We start from the raw sequence: 17985 nt of genomic DNA, 5'->3' as shown, positions 1-17985 counted from the left end.
AATCTCCATTCATTAAACCAATAAATAATTTTTTTTTACATGATTTACAGGTGAGTTTGGCAGTGACTCACCTGCTTGGGAAGATGATTTTGTTACTGTGTTGCCCAGGACACGGTTACTGCCCCTGAAACACATATCGTTAACATTCTCGTTACCTACTTACCCACGTAACTAGTGTAAACAAATGTACTTATAGACTTACGATACTTATAACTGTTAAGTGGTACAAAACGGACTTATAAAAGAAGGTACAGTTTTAATAATTATAATAAGCCCTTATAAACAACCTAAATTTTACTAAACTTCACCTAACTTAACTAACTTGTACCAACACTAAACTTAGTTAAATTAACCTCTAATACAACTATGTGAGAATATTTGGCGTCGTAGTGTGACTAATGGTGTAATTTGTTACTTCTCCCACTTTATCCAATTTTCTGCACAACCCAGTGAGGGCGAGAGGAGAGCCACGTAGACAAAGAAACAATTATCTTCCCAGCTTAACGTGACTACACCTGTCAGTTGGTACACCTGACTATATACTACTGTAAGTTGGAGGCAGCAGCAACTCGCCTGGACGCGGCCAGGAGGCGGCAGGACAGTCAGGCTAGCGTCTGGTCAAGCGTCAGGTGCGTGTTGGGTTGGGCCATGGATTCTCAGTTGCTATCGGAAGTGTTTGACCGGTTCCGAGCTGCACACCTTAATCCGAGCCCAAAGAAATGGTACTTGTTCCAGAAGGAAGTTCAATGTCTGGGACATATGGTAAGTGAAGACAGAGTATGCACAGACCCAGAGAGGGTGGCGGTGGTGAGAAACTGGCCAGTGCCAACTTGTATAAGGGAGATGTGTAGTTTCCTTGGTCTTTGTACCTACTACCGTCGATCTGTGAAGAACTTTGCCACAGTCGCAACACCGTTGAACAAGCTGACAAAGAAGGGGCACAAGTTTGTGTGGACTACCGAGTCAAGGCTCCTTCGACAAGCTGATTCCTGACACACACTGGGGTTTGATGGGTAGGGAGAATGAACTGAACCGTGATAAGGTGTGGGGTCGTATGCACGACCTGATCTAAGGTGGGTACGGTGTAAATCACCAAATGATTGATAAATTAATTGTTCATTATTCTCAATGGAAGTGTTTCGCTGTAGATAAATTTGTGTTCCATGCAAATCTTCCCTAAAACCAGTAACAATGCCAGTTCCGATTCAGAGGAACTATTGTAATCTTTTTCGTTAAATGCGTAATGTTTGAACCAAATAAATGAATAAAATATCCATAAATGATAACTCGCCCATACGAGATTATACTAAATAATAAGCTTGCCCATCAATTTACAGTATACAAATTAAATTATAAGTAAATGAGTAAGTGAAAATACAAAATTTATATTACGTTAGTAATATATAAAGTAAGGCACTTATTAATTAAAAAACTAGCCTGTCATGACGTCTGACATATGATGGTATCAAGGTATGCTGTAGAATATGTTTACTGAGTGTAAAAATCTACATCATGTCTGTGAATACCTCATACGAAGACTTGATTGAAGTTCTGGTGAGAAGTGTGTCACGGCCAGGGGCTGGGTACTATGATGATCCAAACGATGTCGAAAACAGCTGTCCGATCAACATCATCATTGCCATCATCATCAATACCATCAACATCACTATCATCCTAACACTCATCACTATCAACTAACCACACATCACTACCACCATCATATTGTAAAGAGGGTAAACTAGGTAGAAATTATAGTAGGGCGATTGTAAAGTGAAGAAAGTTTGGTAGCGTGGCAGATTAGTTATTTGACTGTTACTATGTTCTTGGGGGGAAAGCCTCTGAACCACAATTCTAAGTACAGCTATTTATTAATTAACTGATTGGCATGGGCACATTAATAAATCATTACATCGAAGTTACTAGACAATGACTCTCGGACACAAACATAAAATGGAGTCACTTCCCACCGTAAGTAACTCACCCTATAGATCGCTGACAATGACACACGGGTGACCTGAGGGAGGCCCAGCAGCTGGGGGATGTCTTCAAGTGCTGCTGGACTCTTGTCTCCAGTGGGGGAGACTGCTAGCTGGGGAGGGAAGTCTCCCTCCCGACCTCGACTAGTGACGAGCGTGACTCCTGTCTTCTTCTGAGCTCTTTCTCTCCTTGTCTGTCTCTGGGAAGGAGCTGTCAGCCTCTTCCGTTGAAATAATAGTGCCACCGGGGAAGGAGATGAAGCCCTCTTATATTGGCGGTGACAAGCCGGCAGATGACCTCTCTTAATTAACACTTACTGGGTAGGTCTGGAGGGTAGCTTCTTGCGTAACTCGGTCATGATCCCGTGGTGGTGAGAACTCGGGGAAGGGTGGGTCAAGTTACGAGGGTGTACACACCTGCACTTCCAGTCTCTGCTATATGTGTTATTCTTCGCTGGGCTGTAAGCTCTGGTCTGTTAAACAATCATTACAGCATCATCACTACCATAATCAACATCAGTGCTATTATCATCCCTATCATCACTACCATCAACTTCATAACTACCATCATCATCACTACTACCATCATCGTCACAATCAACTTAACACTCATCACTATTACCATCAACACTATCAACCTACCACTCATCACCATCAACATCATCACTACCATCATCATCCCTATCAACCTAACTCATCACTATCACCATCATCACTATCATTACCACCACCACTATCACTACTATCATCATCATCACTGCCACCATCAACATCATCACTACCATCATCATCCCTATCAACCTAACATCACTATCACCATCATCACTATCAACACCACCATCATCACTACCATCAACATCATCACTACCATCATCATCCCCATCAACCTAACTCATCACTATCACCATCATCACTATCATCACCACCACCACCATCACTACCATCATCATCACTACCACCATCATCATCACCACCACCACCATCATCATCATCATCACTACCACCATCATCATCATCACTGACACCATCAACATCATCACTACCACCATCATCATCATCATACCATCAACATCATCACTATCATCATCATCCTATCAACCCTAACTCATCACTATCACCATCACTATCATCACACCACCACCACCATTATCACTACCATCATCATCATCATCACTGCAACCATCAACATCATTACTTCCACCATCGTCATCATCACTACCATCATCATCATCACTACTACCATCAGCATCATAACTACTACCATCAGCATCATCACTACCACCATCAACATCATCACTACCACCATCATCACTACCACCATCATCATCACTACCACCATCAACATCATCACTACCATCATCATCACTTTCAACCTACCACTCACCACTACCATAATCAACATCATTGCTATTATCTACCATCATCACTACTATCATCATCACTACTACCATCAGCATCAACACTGCCATCAGCATCATCACTACTACCATCAGCATCATCACTACTACCATCGGCATCATCACTACCACCATCAGCATCATCACTACCACCATCAGCATCATCACTACCACCATCATCATCATCACTACCATCAGCATCATCACTACTACCATCAGCATCATCACTACTATCCTCAGCATCATCACTACTATCATCATCATTACTACTACCATCAGCATCATCACTACCATCAGCATCATCTACTACCATCAGCACATCATACTACTACCATCATCATCATCACTACCACCATCAACATCATCACTACCATCTCTCCCCATCAACCCTAACTCATCACTATCACCATCATCACTATCATCACCACCACCACCATCACTACCATCATCATCACTACCACCACCATCATCATCACCACCACCACCATCATCATCATCATCTACTACATCATCATCATCACTACCGACATCACCACTATCATCATCACCATCACTATCATCATCATCACTACCATCATCATCACTATCATCATCATCACTATCATCATCACTACTATCATCATCACTACTATCATCATCACTACTATCATCATCACTATCATCATCACTACTATCATCATCACTACTACCATCATCACTACTATCATCATCACTACCATCATCATCACTATCATCATCACTACTATCATCATCACTACTATCATCATCACTACTATCATCATCACTACTATCATCATCACTATCATCATCACTACTATCATCATCACTACTACCATCATCACTACCATCATCATCACTACCATCATCATCACTATCATCATCACTACTATCATCATCACTACTATCATCATCACTACTATCATCATCACCATCACTACCATCATCATCACTATCATCATCACTACCATCATCACTACCATCAACAACCTCATCAGTACCATCATCATGATAATCATTACCATCATCATTACTACCATCATCATCACTACCATCTTCAGCATAATCATTACCACCATCAGCATCATCACTACCACCATCATCATCACTACCGTCAGCATCATCACTACAATAGCATCATCACTACTATCCCTCCAATCATCTTCTATCATTCATCGTACTACCATCAGCATCATCACTACCACCAGCATCATCACTACTACCATCAGCATCATCACTACTACCATCATCATCATCACTACCACCATCATCATCATCACTACCGTCAGCATCATCACTACCACCATCAACATCATCACTACCACCATCATCACTACCACCATCATCATCACTACCACCATCAACATCATCACTACCATCATCATCACTTTCAACCTACCACTCACCACTACCATAATCAACATCATTGCTATTATCTACCATCATCACTACTATCATCATCACTACTACCATCAGCATCAACACTACCATCAGCATCATCACTACTACCATCAGCATCATCACTACTATCCTCAGCATCATCACTACTATCATCATCATTACTACTACCATCAGCATCATCACTACCACCAGCATCATCACTACTACCATCAGCATCATCACTACTACCATCAGCATCATCACTACCACCATCATCATCATCACTACCGTCAGCATCATCACTACTACCATCAGCATCATCACTACTACCATTAGCATCATCACTACTATCATCATCACTACGACTGTCATCATCATCAAAACTGCCATCAACATTACTACTACCATCAGCATCATCACTACTATCATCATCACTACTACCGTCATCATCATCAACACTGCCGTCAACATCACTCCTACCATCAGCATCATCACTACTATCAACACCATTACTACAATTAACCTCATCCACAAAAATTCCAAACATACTACAAGTTCTTACATAGAAAAGTTATTCTACCTGTACTGTTGTCTGTCAAACAATAATCATAAAACATTATGATTAACAAAGTTCAAAAATTAGTGTACAGTCGTCAGGAAGCTGCTCAGGTCGGCCGTAAAGGAGCTCGGCACTGGGCTGAAGCTCATGGCCATCACAAAACTCTTACTGCAGCCAAAGAAGTTTCCAACATTCACAAAACTGCAGTAAAGGAGGTTTCTAATACAACTATGGCAAAGATTCAACGTCTCGTCCAGACCCGCCAAGCAGCCTATCAGGTTGGGCGTAAAGGAGCTCGGCACTGGGCTGAAGCTCATGGCCATCACAAAACTCTTACTGCAGCCAAAGAAGTTTCCAACATTCACAAAACTGCAGTAAAGGAGGTTTCTAATACGTCTACGGCAAGGATTCAACGTCTCGTCCAGACCCGCCAAACAGCCTCTCAGGTTGGGCGTAAAGGAGCTGGGCAATGGGCCACAAAGAATGGATGCAAAACTCCCATAAATGGTGTTGATGCACAAATAAAAACTTTGTTGGACGAAGCGTTTGTCGTTGATTACACGATTGAGACTTTCGAGTTTGCTATACCCCACACCATCACGGCTGTACCCCTAAATAGCCATAATGTTATGCAAGTAAAAACCTTATGGGAACTAGCCTTAGCAGCAGCTGCCTTTGGGAAAGTAAACCATGACTGAGGAGGAGGAGGAGGACTTATCAACATCATGACTATCACCATCACTACCATCATCCTCACAGTATCATCGTTACCATCCTCACTATACCATGACCACCACTACCATTTACCTGAATGGCTGATCAAAATTAGTGATAAAATAAATTGTATATCCATAATTTGTTTTTTATTTACAAGAGTTTGATATATATCCTAACATTTAACATAATATAAACTGTGGTTCATTATATTAAGAGCGAGTCAAAATAATGCATAAACATTTTGTCTGTCTGCCTTTGCATATCTTCATACACAAGAATGTAATAATGATGTTGATTACATGTAGTCTTTGCCACTTTCTTCCATATTCATAGGAACCAAATAATTATACGTTTCAATATATATATATATATATCATGTAAATCCACAATGAAAACGTGGATAAGATAAATCTTGATAAAATCACACGGGAAAATGGAAACAACAGAGTACCTTAGCTTTCGTCTTTATTCAAGACATCTTCAGAGGCAACTAGATTACATGGACAGAGAGAGGCTTAAATATACAGGGTGACCTAAAAACATGAGGTCAGGTCATAATGAAGACATCCACTAATCCCCACACCAACACAACCGTGTGTTGATAGCCACAAGGAAAGAAGAAAACACAGAAGTTCCCAAAGCGCTTTCGTGTAATTCACATCTTCAGGGTGAGTACCTGCAGTACTTTACTTGCATATATATATATATATATATATATATATATATATATATATATATATATATATATATATATATATATATATATATATATATATATATATATATATATATATATATATATATATATATATATATATATATATATATATAACCTTTTATTGTGCAGTCATTGCCTTAATCACAAATTTGAAAATGTACAACGGGCAATAGCTGAATAAGACCTCAACTTGTTAAGTGTTGCATGTGGTTAGCTAATTTAACCTTGCACAAAATGAAGTCTCACGTATGGCATATCACACCAACAAAGTTATTGTAAACCTGTGTCCTTGATAGCATTTTTATATGATATGAAAACTAAAAGAACTGGGTTTATGTACAATAATATTTTACACCCATACACACAAGACATTTATTCACGAGTGATTTTTTATCATTTTGACTATGCCTATAATCAATTATGTACTGTTGCAGTCAGTATAAAGAAAACGAAAAGCAAAAAACAAGATGAGACAATTTTTAGACCCGACATTTTCCCTACAGCGACATCAACTAACTACCATCCATCATAAAAACTCTGAATCCGTATATGTCTAGTTCATCTAACTCACGCCAGGGGGGATATTCTGAGGCTCTAAAGTCAAATCTCTGGGAATCTCCCTCCCATACTGAGTCCTTTACCCCGTTGAGGTTTTATTAACGTGTTTGGGGGATTTCAACCGACTTAAAGTGTAGGAGAAGGAGGTTGTGTTTTATCTCCATCTTTATCTATCTTTATTTATCTGTCCTGAAAGGTGTCTTTATCTCTCACACTTCCCAAACATCTACAAAGAAAGTTAAGTGGTGAGGAATAGTGAGAAGCAAACATTATTAGATTAAGTGTAGTAATCTCGTTCTCTGTGTTACCCATATAAAAGAAAATGTAAAACAAACTCACATATACACAAGTATTTTGCATTTCCTCTCTCTCTCTCTCTCTCTCTCTCTCTCTCTCTCTCTCTCTCTCTCTCTCTCTCTCTCTCTCTCACCATACGTGTACAAGATGGGGGCCACATATATGGAATTATATTATGGAAAAATTTATAGTAAAATTACCTTAATGAATATACAGTATACCAGGAGAAGGAGGAGGTAGGGGAAAAAAAAAACATGTGTGTGCTGCTCAAGTGATAGACGATTTATAGACGATTTAGTGTGTTCATAATATTAAGGTCAGTAACGATGGAACTAAATAATTTTCTAACTCAGGTCTTGTTGGTGTTAAGTTTGGAGTTTTCGTTTGGTTAGGTTAGATTAGGTTTTCGTTTGGTTAGGTTAGATTAGGTTTTCGTTTGGTTAGGTTAGATTAGGTTTTCGTTTGGTTAGGTTAGATTAGGTTTTCATTTGGTTAGTGTCAAAAATTATTTAATCCTGTGATCTCTGACCCCGAGTGTGTAAACAGTGGATATGTTATGAATAATGTGTTGTCATTATTCTATAGTACTATCTGAATAATAATAATAATAATAATAATAATAATAATAATAATAATAATAATAATAATAATAATAATAATAGAGAGCCGAAATATATAGAACTTAAGGTAGTGGAATTAAATAAGAGGTCAGCTTCTGCCATCCATCACCACTCACTACAGGAGCGACCATCCATCACCACTCACTACAGGAGCGACCATCCATCACCACTCACTACAGGAGCAACCATCCATCACCACTCACTACAGGAGCGACCATCCATAACCACTCACTACAGGAACGACCATCCACCACCACTCACTACAGGAGCAACCATCCATCACCACTCACTACAGGAGCGACCATCCATAACCACTCACTACAGGAACGACCATCCATCACCACTCACTACAGGAGCGACCATCCGTCACCACTCACTACAGGAGCAACCATCCATCACCACTCACTACAGGAACGACCATCTATCACCACTCACTACATGAGCGACCATCCATCACCACTCACTACAGGAGCAACCATCCATCACCACTCACTACAGGAACAACCATCCATCACCACTCACTACAGGAGCGACCATCCATCACCACTCACTACACGACTGACCATCCATCACCACTCACTACAGGAGTAACCATCCATCACCACTCACTACAGGAGTAACCATCCATCACCACTCACTACAGGAACACCACCAGTTCTCACCCCTCCATAAGACACTACCCTCCTCCTCCACCAGGCGAGATATTGTCACCTTCAAGTCACTAAATATTGCCAGAATGACACCCGCGGCTCAAGAACACATCGTCCCCGGTACAACGCTGTATTAACAACCCTCTTTGGTGGCTGGGACACTGCCTCTACTGTCAAGAATATTAACATGGACTACCGAGAATTTAACAACTGGTTTTTTTTTAACCTCTTTTTAACCTTCCTGGTTGATGTTTTGATTACATGTATATAAAATAACTGACTCATATATCCATAGGGAGAATTTTTCATACGCTGACCGACAGACAATTTCACCCCCTCTACCCGCCCCCACCCTCCCCCCCCTCATTGCTAGGGAGGAAAGAGAAGAGCAGAGGCGTGGCCATGGGGGTGGGTGGATCAGCCCAGCGTGATGCACCGTCCCCCACCCATCATGATAACGGGCTAGCAGGCTCTCACTAGGGTCACGCACCCCCATGATATATCTTCCCCGGTACAGCCTGTTTCCCACGATCCTGGTGATGTGGTATATTACAGCGGGGGATATTGGTGTTAGGCGTGTGGGCGTGTGGTGGTCGGAGGGAGGGAGGGAGGGAGGGTTGCGCGGGGTTTAGTAAGGAAAGGGTAGGAAGTAGGTGTGTGTATGTGTAAAAATAATAATAATAATAATTAACGGTTTATTGAAAAAAATCTGCAGCCCGAAGGCTGAAAATATACAATGGACACAAATGACTTATTACATACATTAGTGGTTTAACAAAAGCCTTCATTAGAGAAAGGTGAAGGAACATACAGTGAACATACAGATTAATGTAGGTGTTGAACAGCAAACTCGTAGTGTAGTAACTCCCTCCCAGATGGTGTTAGGAGGAACTCATGTGGTGTAGTAGTTCCCTCAGATGTTGTTATGAGGGACCTGGCGTGGTGTAGTAATTCCCTCGCTGATGGTGTTATGAGGGGCCTCACGTGGTGTAGTAATTCCCTCACAGATGGTGTTATGAGGGGCCTGACGTGGTGTAGTAATTCCCTCACAGATGGTGTTATGAGGGACCTCACGTGGTGTAGTAATTCCCTCACAGATGGTGTGATGAGGGACTTGACGTGGTGTAGTAATTCCCTCACATATGGTGTTATGAGGGACATGTGGTGTAGTAATTCCCTCACAGATGGTGTTATATGAGTGAGGTTTGGTCCCAGGCCTTCCTATCGTAGACGGATTAACACATCGGTGGTTGTTGTTGGGTCTCGCGGGGGCCGTTATCACTGGGTACCTGGGACCTCACTGTGTGAAGGTTAACTTGGGTACGACTGTTACTGTTGAGTTGTTCTCACTGACTTAAGCACTGTTCACCACTGTTCACCTCTGTTTAACACTGGTTCCGTTCCTTTCCTAAATGAAATTGTAACTTCTGGCGAGAACTTGTTGATATTCCGGTGGGGAGGAGGGTTCAGGGGAGGGGGTTGGTATGGGCCAACTTAACAGTTGACCTGGCTGCTCCGAGAGGAGCGCCAGGTACGTCTTGACCCTTCGGTGGTCAAGGATGTGTGTATGTGTGTGTGTGTGTGTGTGCGTCTGTGTGTGTGTCCATAATATAATTTAAGACATTTATCTTCACTATCTCAATGAAACGCAACACAAGTCAACCATTTATAACTAACCAAAACAGAAATAGGCAAACAAGCTGACGTTACGGTGGACAAGACCCAATCAGAAAACGTCATGCCCTCATGTGGGTGGGTTTTACATTCAAGTTTTTTTTGTTCTCCTATCTGACGATGCCTTTTGACAATACTCATTACAGGGGAGAAAAAAAAATCACGTGGAAACGAAAGTGATTATTTCCTGCCAATTACATCACAGTTAAGAAAAATCAACGAATAAAAAAACAAGAGTGGTATATCGTTACTAATTAACTGTGGTAATTAAGTCTCCGCATCTCGTTAACCTTTGACTGTGGAGGTGAGGGTGAAATTTTCTTTGTTTTATATATGTGTGTGTGTGTGTGTGTGTGTGTGTCCTCCCTCCCATCCCTTCACTTCCTCTTCCATTCACCCTCTTTTCCGTTCACCTTCCCTTCCCCTCCCCTCCCCTCCCCTTACCCTTGTCTGGTAAATAGTAAAAAATGTTAAAGGGTGTTAAGATGTGGGAGCTTGAGAGGAGGGAGTAAGGGGGACGGGCGGGAGTAAGGGGGAGGGACGGGAGTAAGGGGTAGAGCGGGAATAAGGGGGGATAAGGGAGAAGGAGGATGTATAGGGGAGGAAGGGATTGGGGGAAGGGAGTAAGGGGAAAGAATGTTTTCAGGGAGAGGAAAGGAATAAGGGAGAGGAAGGAAGAGGAGAGTAAGGGAGAGGAAGGGAGTAAAGGGGGAGGTTTTAAGGGAGAGAAAGGTGGTTTGGTATAGGCCTGGGGCGTGTACAGATGATAAATGATGATGATAATACGAAAAAAAAGTATATGATATATTGTTCTGTATTATGACCTCACTCTAGATAATGGAAGTAGAGATCCCTGTTCTCTCTCTCTCTCTCTCTAGCTCTAATCTCTCATTCTATTTATCTTTCTTTCCTTACTCCCTTTAATTTTCTCTTTCCTACCCTACTCTCTCTCTCTCTCTGTCTCTCTCTCTCTCTCTCTCTCTCTCTCTCAAACAAAGACACTAATGAAAGTCTCCCCACAAACGTCATTAAAGATTAAATCCTCATAAGTGTCATTAGCGAGGAGGCAAATGTTTGTTAATTATAGCACAACCATACACGATACGATGGTGGTAGTGGTGGTAGGGAAGGTGGCGATGGTGGTAGTGGTGGTAGGGAAGGTGGCGATGGTGGTAGTGGTGGTAGGGAAGGTGGCGATGGTGGTAGTGGTGGTAGGGAAGGTGGCGATGGTGGTAGTGGTGGTAGAGAAGGTGGCGATGGTGGTAATGGTGGTAGAGAAGGTGGCGATGGTGGTAGTGTTGGTAGGGGAGGTGTCAGCGATGGTGAGATACAAAACTATTAATTAAATCCTACCTTCAGAGTTACAAATATGGAATAAATCTCCTATATATCAAGAAAATCCCCAAACCAGCTGTCGGTATCTCTGAGATGATCGTATGTGTGTGTGTGTGTGTGTGTGGAGAAGGAGGAGGAGAGGAAAGGGAGAGAAAGAGGGATGAGGAAGAAAGGGGCAGGGGGTGGGGAGGAGGTACGGGGAGATATCCTAATTTCGTCATCCAGTCTCCTCTTGTTGGCTACCATCCCACGTAAATCCTAAAATCCCTTCCCCCCCCTTCTGCTGTCATTACATCTCTCTATTCCTTTCCTTTTGTCTCTCTTTTCTCCTCCAACTTCTATTTATCGTCTTTATTCTTCTCTATTTTATCTTTTTTTTAATGAAAGTAAAATTTACGTTCTTAGATATGTTGCTTAAATGTGTACAATAAAAACATATATAGTTTAGTCTACCCCACACTTTGCATCCTACACCCATGACGTCACCATCTACACTCATGACATCACTTACACCTACGTCATAATATACACCCACGTTACCACCTACACCCACGTCACCATCTACACCTACGTCACCATCTACACCCACGTCACCATCTACACCCACGTCACCATCTACACCCACGTCACCATCTACACCTACGTCACCATCTACACCCACGTCACCATCTACACCCATACCACCTACACACGTCACCAACCTACACCCACGTCATCACCTACACCCACGTTACCATCTACACCCACGTCATCACCTACACCCACGTCACCATCTACACCCACGTCACCACCTACACCCACGTCACCAACCTACACACCCACGTCATCACCTACACCCACGTCACCATCTACACCCGTCACATCTACACTCATGACATCACTTACATACATCATATACACCCACGTCACCACCTACACCTACTTCACCATCTACACCTACTTCACCATCTACAACTACGTCACCATCTACACCCACGTCACTACACAGGAGCAATATAATACTACCACAATCCGTCCGTCTCTCCGTCTCTAATATCCAACTGTCTATCAAGATCATCGAGGGAGGCAGAGTTCGATACCCAGCAATTCTGAGATTTATTTAAGCAATTGAGTCATGGCTTCAGTTCCACCTCGATCTATATTTTTGTTTGGTGAGGACATAGATCCCTTACAGGTCTAGTCTTTTGGGTTTTACTATCTTGCAGTGTCGCTCAGTCTCGGGTTATAAAGTTTAAACGCTGGCATCAACTAGACTGCCGTGACTAGGAACAATTTGGTGTAATAAAAACCTCGTTGGTAACTGACTTGTATACGTGATCTAGACAGTTGACCTATTACCCATAATCCTTTTGTTGTGATCCGACGTGAGTATAAACAAAGTGTGTGCCCAGTTGATGATGGAGGGTGTTTATATGATCCGGCTTTGTTCCATAACTTTTAAGAACTGATGGATGACTGATGTTCGACACGCGATGCGAAAAATATTTTTGTTTTCGTTTAGTTTTTTTTTTTTTAATTTTGTGTTTTAGATGAAGCTATGAATAAATTAAGAGAAGCGTTGACTTAATATGTATATTTACATGTATATATACACGTTCATGTATATTTTTCGTTGAACATGAGTGCCGAATAAGGGAATGTGTACGTATATACGTCTCTCTCTCTCTCTCTCTCTCTCTCTCTGTCTTGCTCCTCCAATCGAATCTTCTCTCACACACCCACAAACGTACGAGTACCGCAGTGCAACCACTCCTATATTTATGTCTAGTATACACAAAGCCACACTTGGCATAGTTCAAAATAATGGCAATCCTGACCCAGTAGAGCCACCACCCTCACCCCTCCTACACCCCAGACACGTGAGAGAGGAAGCTGCTCTATAAGGATCTCTCCCCACGTACTGTTACTTTACGTCCAAGTCCAATAACCAAATCCGTTTCCATTTGACTGAATTATCGTGTCCGTAACTCAGATCCACGTACAGGTTTACTCACAGCTGCACGGACATACAGACACAAGGATTGACGCTCAGCACATCCTTCCCTGTGTGTGTGTGTGTGTGTTGGGGGGGGGGGGGAATTAATTCGTTTAGCAATTACCTGCGACAAAGGGCAGGTATTCAGAACAGACTAACATTAATAAAAATATGAATTGGACGAACACATATTTTTCTGTTAAAACTCAAACGCTGAACAAACAAACAAACATATAAATGAAGAAAAAAAAATTGTATTCACACACTTCTGAAACGATGGTTATTTGGGTTGACGGTCATAAACACTTATTGCTAAAAGACAAACACAACACACAGGTCATATTAATGGATCCAGTATTATGAAGCTTCCTAACCTAACCATTATGACTGGAGCCCATTACATTATGGTTCCATTAAAACTGGGAGCCATTAGATTGGGCCCTCTTAAGTTGTGGTTACATCAAAATTGGGAGCCATTAGGACCCGTTAACCCATAAAACAGATAAATCAGCATCATAAGTCCATGCACACACACACACACACACACACACAGGTCATCAAAACATCCCAGCCCACTCCCAGATCATCAATGCATAACAGCTCTCGACATCAGTACACAACAGCCCACGACATCAATACATCCCAGCCCACGACATCAATACATCACAGCCCACGCCCAGATTATCAATATAAGTGGGTCAACAGTGGGTGGTGTGGGTTGAGGTGGTATTTGGTGCGGCCTTCATACCACAGCCGTCAGCCGCCAGCCGCCAGCCGTCAGCTGCCTTGATCCCTAGTGAGTAATGTTCACCCTAGCGTATTATCACCTGGTGGGTATTGTGCCTGATAACCTGTCCTGAACCGTACCTAACTTCCCTTGACCTGAACTAACCTTCCTTGACCTTAACTAACCCTCCTTGACCTTACCTAACCTTCCTTGACCTTACCTGACCTGAACCTTACCTAACCTTCCTTGACCTTACCTAACCTTCCTTGACCTTAACTAACCCTCCTTGACCTTACCTAACCTTCCTTGACCTTACCTAACCTGCCCTGAACCTTACCTAACCTACCATGAACCTTACCTAACCTACCCTAGACCTCACCTAACCTTCCTTCAACCTTACCTGACCTCCCTTCAACCTTACCTGACCTTCCCTCATCCTTACCTGACCTTCTCTAAACCATACCTGACCTTCTCTGATCCCAACCTGCCTCGGACCTTACCTGATTGTTCAATGTAATTCAAAAGTGATTTCCCTGTGAAATTTTCCAAAACCAAAATTTTAACCTTTTTCTGAATTTTTTATTTATTTTTTCCTGGACCCCCTAACCACAAGCGTAGGGGTCTGGGGGGTCAGGGGGGTCTGGGGTGTCAGGGGGTCTGGGGGTGGGGGGGGTTAACTGTTAGTGTTGGGTCCTCCATTTTATCTCTCTTTGTCAATAAGAGAAGAATTAAAAATGGAGGAAACTTTCTACCCACAATTCAACACTCCTCTTTCTCTTCTATCACGACCATTGTGTCTTATGGCTTGGTCTTGGTCCTTTTAGTTTTCACTCAGCTTTTACCCTAGACAAAACTTTCCTGCAGGCGATAATATTCTGGGTCAATACTTTTATGTTATGGAAATGTTGGGTTCTGAGGCTCTGAGCAACTATCTTTCTTCTCGGATCCAAACACCTGGCCCCCAGAGACCACTTATCCTACACGTCTCATGCCCCTAAAAATTGACCTGACCTGACCTGACCTGACCTGACCTGACCTGACCTAACCTAACCTTACCTAACCAAACCAAACCTAATCTAACTTACCCCACTAAAATCTTCCTCTAACTTAACCGAACTTAACAATATCTAATCTAACCTAACTTAACCGATTTTAAAATAAACTTACCTAATGAGAGAGAGAGAGAGAGAGAGAGAGAGAGAGTTTGGTGCTTTGGTAAGCAACTCGTATATATTTCACTGTCTTGTACACAGGAAAGAGCAAGTCCTCCTCTTCATCCTCTTCTTACCACCTCTTTCCCTCCTATTCATCCTCTTATTAATCCTCCTCCTCCTCCTCTTCTCCTCCTCTCCTCCTACTCTCCTCCTCCTCTTCCTGATGATGCCTCGGCAGTTACCATCGGATAAACAATCACATAAACAAAATACCTCATGAATAGTGACAAGCAAACAAGGAAACTATTTTGTGAAGCCTCGTGGATAAGTGGGAGGTGGAGGAGGAGGGGGGTGGAAGAACGAGGAAGTGGAGGGGAAGGAAGGGGAAGAAGAAGGGGAGGAGGGGGAAGACGAGAAGGGTGGGGAGGGGGAAGAAGAAGGAGAGGAGGAGAAGTGGAAAGGGGAGATGAGGAAGACTGGAGGATGAGGAGAGGAAAGAAGGGGAGAAGAAGGAAAAGGGAGAAGAGTAGGAGGGGGAGGCGGGAACAGAGAAGGGAAAGGAGGAAGATGATTAAGATGAAGGGGAGGGTGAAGAGGAAGGGGAGGGTGAAGAGGAAGGGAAGAGAGGAGAAGTGAAAGAGGTGTATAATACAGTATAAAAATAATACAAATTCTGTTGTCTAGCTGAAAACTTTTTGATGAAATATTACAAAAATCTATTCATCACTCAACACTATATACAGCACTATGTATCTGTCAGGTCAGAGGTCAAGGTCACAGCTGAAGGTCAAAGGGCAAAACCTTATCTTGAACATATTATACCTCATCCCTGTGTCCATACTTCTCCCTGATAACGTTTCTGTTTGATATAATTTTCTCTCAAAGATACTGAAGTTAAGGATACTACACTGTTTACATACTGTATCTTCTATGATCCATTAATGTAGCTCTCAAGGGTGACATAGGTAGAAGGTCCTTGTTATCTGATCAATATAATGATTTCCTCAGTAACAACTTTGGCTTTCTCATGTGTATCCTCTTGTTCCCTTCGTAATGTTGATAAATAACCATAGAAAACTAATATTTAGTGGCTTCCTGCAGAGATTGTGTTACCTGGGGTCTGGAAAGTTGTGTCAAAACAATGCATCACAAAGCAGAGATACGACTGTTATAATGTTTAAGGTCAATTGATATAAATTCCTAGGTCTCACGTTTCATCACCTGAAGATGTATTGTACAGAGGAAATAAGGTCAAACGTCAAAGTCATATATAGAGGTCAAAGAGCAAATGCATCTTTTAACCACCAGGGCTCATTGAAAGGGTTGGCTGTGTTTGTATGTCTGCCACGTAATTTGTTTTGTTTGTCTGCTTCCTCCTAGACAGATATTATTAACCCTAAGAAATCATATATTGTCTATATCCACTCTGCAGGGTCCATACATGTGTCTCTTCGAGGTAAACACCAGAAGGATTACTCAATTTGTATGTTTTCTTTGATCACAGGATCCAAGGGGCATCCAAGGTTTATCTAGACCCAATTTCTTTCCTTCTGTTTTCTCTCCTTTCTCTCTTATTCTCCTGTTCTTCTTTTTTTCTATTTTCTTGATTTTTTTTCATCTTTTATCATTTTTCTTATGATTTTCTTCGGAGTAGTATTTTTTTTTTCACTGATTTTCATATATGTTTTTTTTTTCCATTTCCCAGTTTATCTTTTCCTCCCATCTCTTGTATCTTATTTTACTTATTTACTTCCTCCCTCTCTCTCTCTCTCTCTCTCTCTCTCTCTCTCTCTCTCTCTCTTCCTTCTTTTGTCTTCACTTCGGCTTTCATCCTGAGTTAATGTCATTTCCTCGCTGTTATCGTCTCTTTTAGTATGTCTTCATTCATGACTACTTTCTCTCTATCTCTCCATTCTATTGTTATTTCCTCTCAGACTTTCTCTCCTTGAGTTATTGCTTTCTCCTCTTCCTCCAACTGTTTACTCGACAACTTTCTCCCCGTGTTTGTCTTCCCCTTGTTATTGCTCCTTCAACTCTCTCTTTGAATTATTGTCTTCTAACCTTCTGTTATTTTTTCTTCTTATCTTCAGTTATTGCGGCATATTTCTTTCTCTTTGTCCCTGTTCCCTCCTCCTTCGTTTATCTATCATTATGTCTTACTGTTTGGGGCTTGGCTCTCTCTTATTCGTCGGCGAGAGAGAGAGAGAGAGAGAGAGAGAGAGAGAGAGAGAGAGAGAGAGAGAGAGAGAGA

At 41.9% G+C, this 17985-nt stretch overlaps 1 protein-coding gene across 1 annotated transcript in view; it reads right to left on the bottom strand.

The window, feature by feature from the left end:
- Positions 1-17985, bottom strand: part of LOC121868648 (membrane-associated guanylate kinase, WW and PDZ domain-containing protein 1-like) — a 96757-nt gene that overhangs the window by 49089 nt on the left and 29683 nt on the right. The window lies entirely within an intron of this gene.

Source organism: Homarus americanus, unplaced genomic scaffold (assembly GCF_018991925.1).
Source record: "Homarus americanus isolate GMGI-L3 unplaced genomic scaffold, GMGI_Hamer_2.0 scaffold30535, whole genome shotgun sequence".
NCBI classification, from domain to species: Eukaryota; Metazoa; Arthropoda; class Malacostraca; order Decapoda; family Nephropidae; genus Homarus; species Homarus americanus.
The sequence above is the reverse complement of the archived record's forward strand: the minus strand, read 5'-3'. Positions and strand labels throughout refer to the sequence as shown.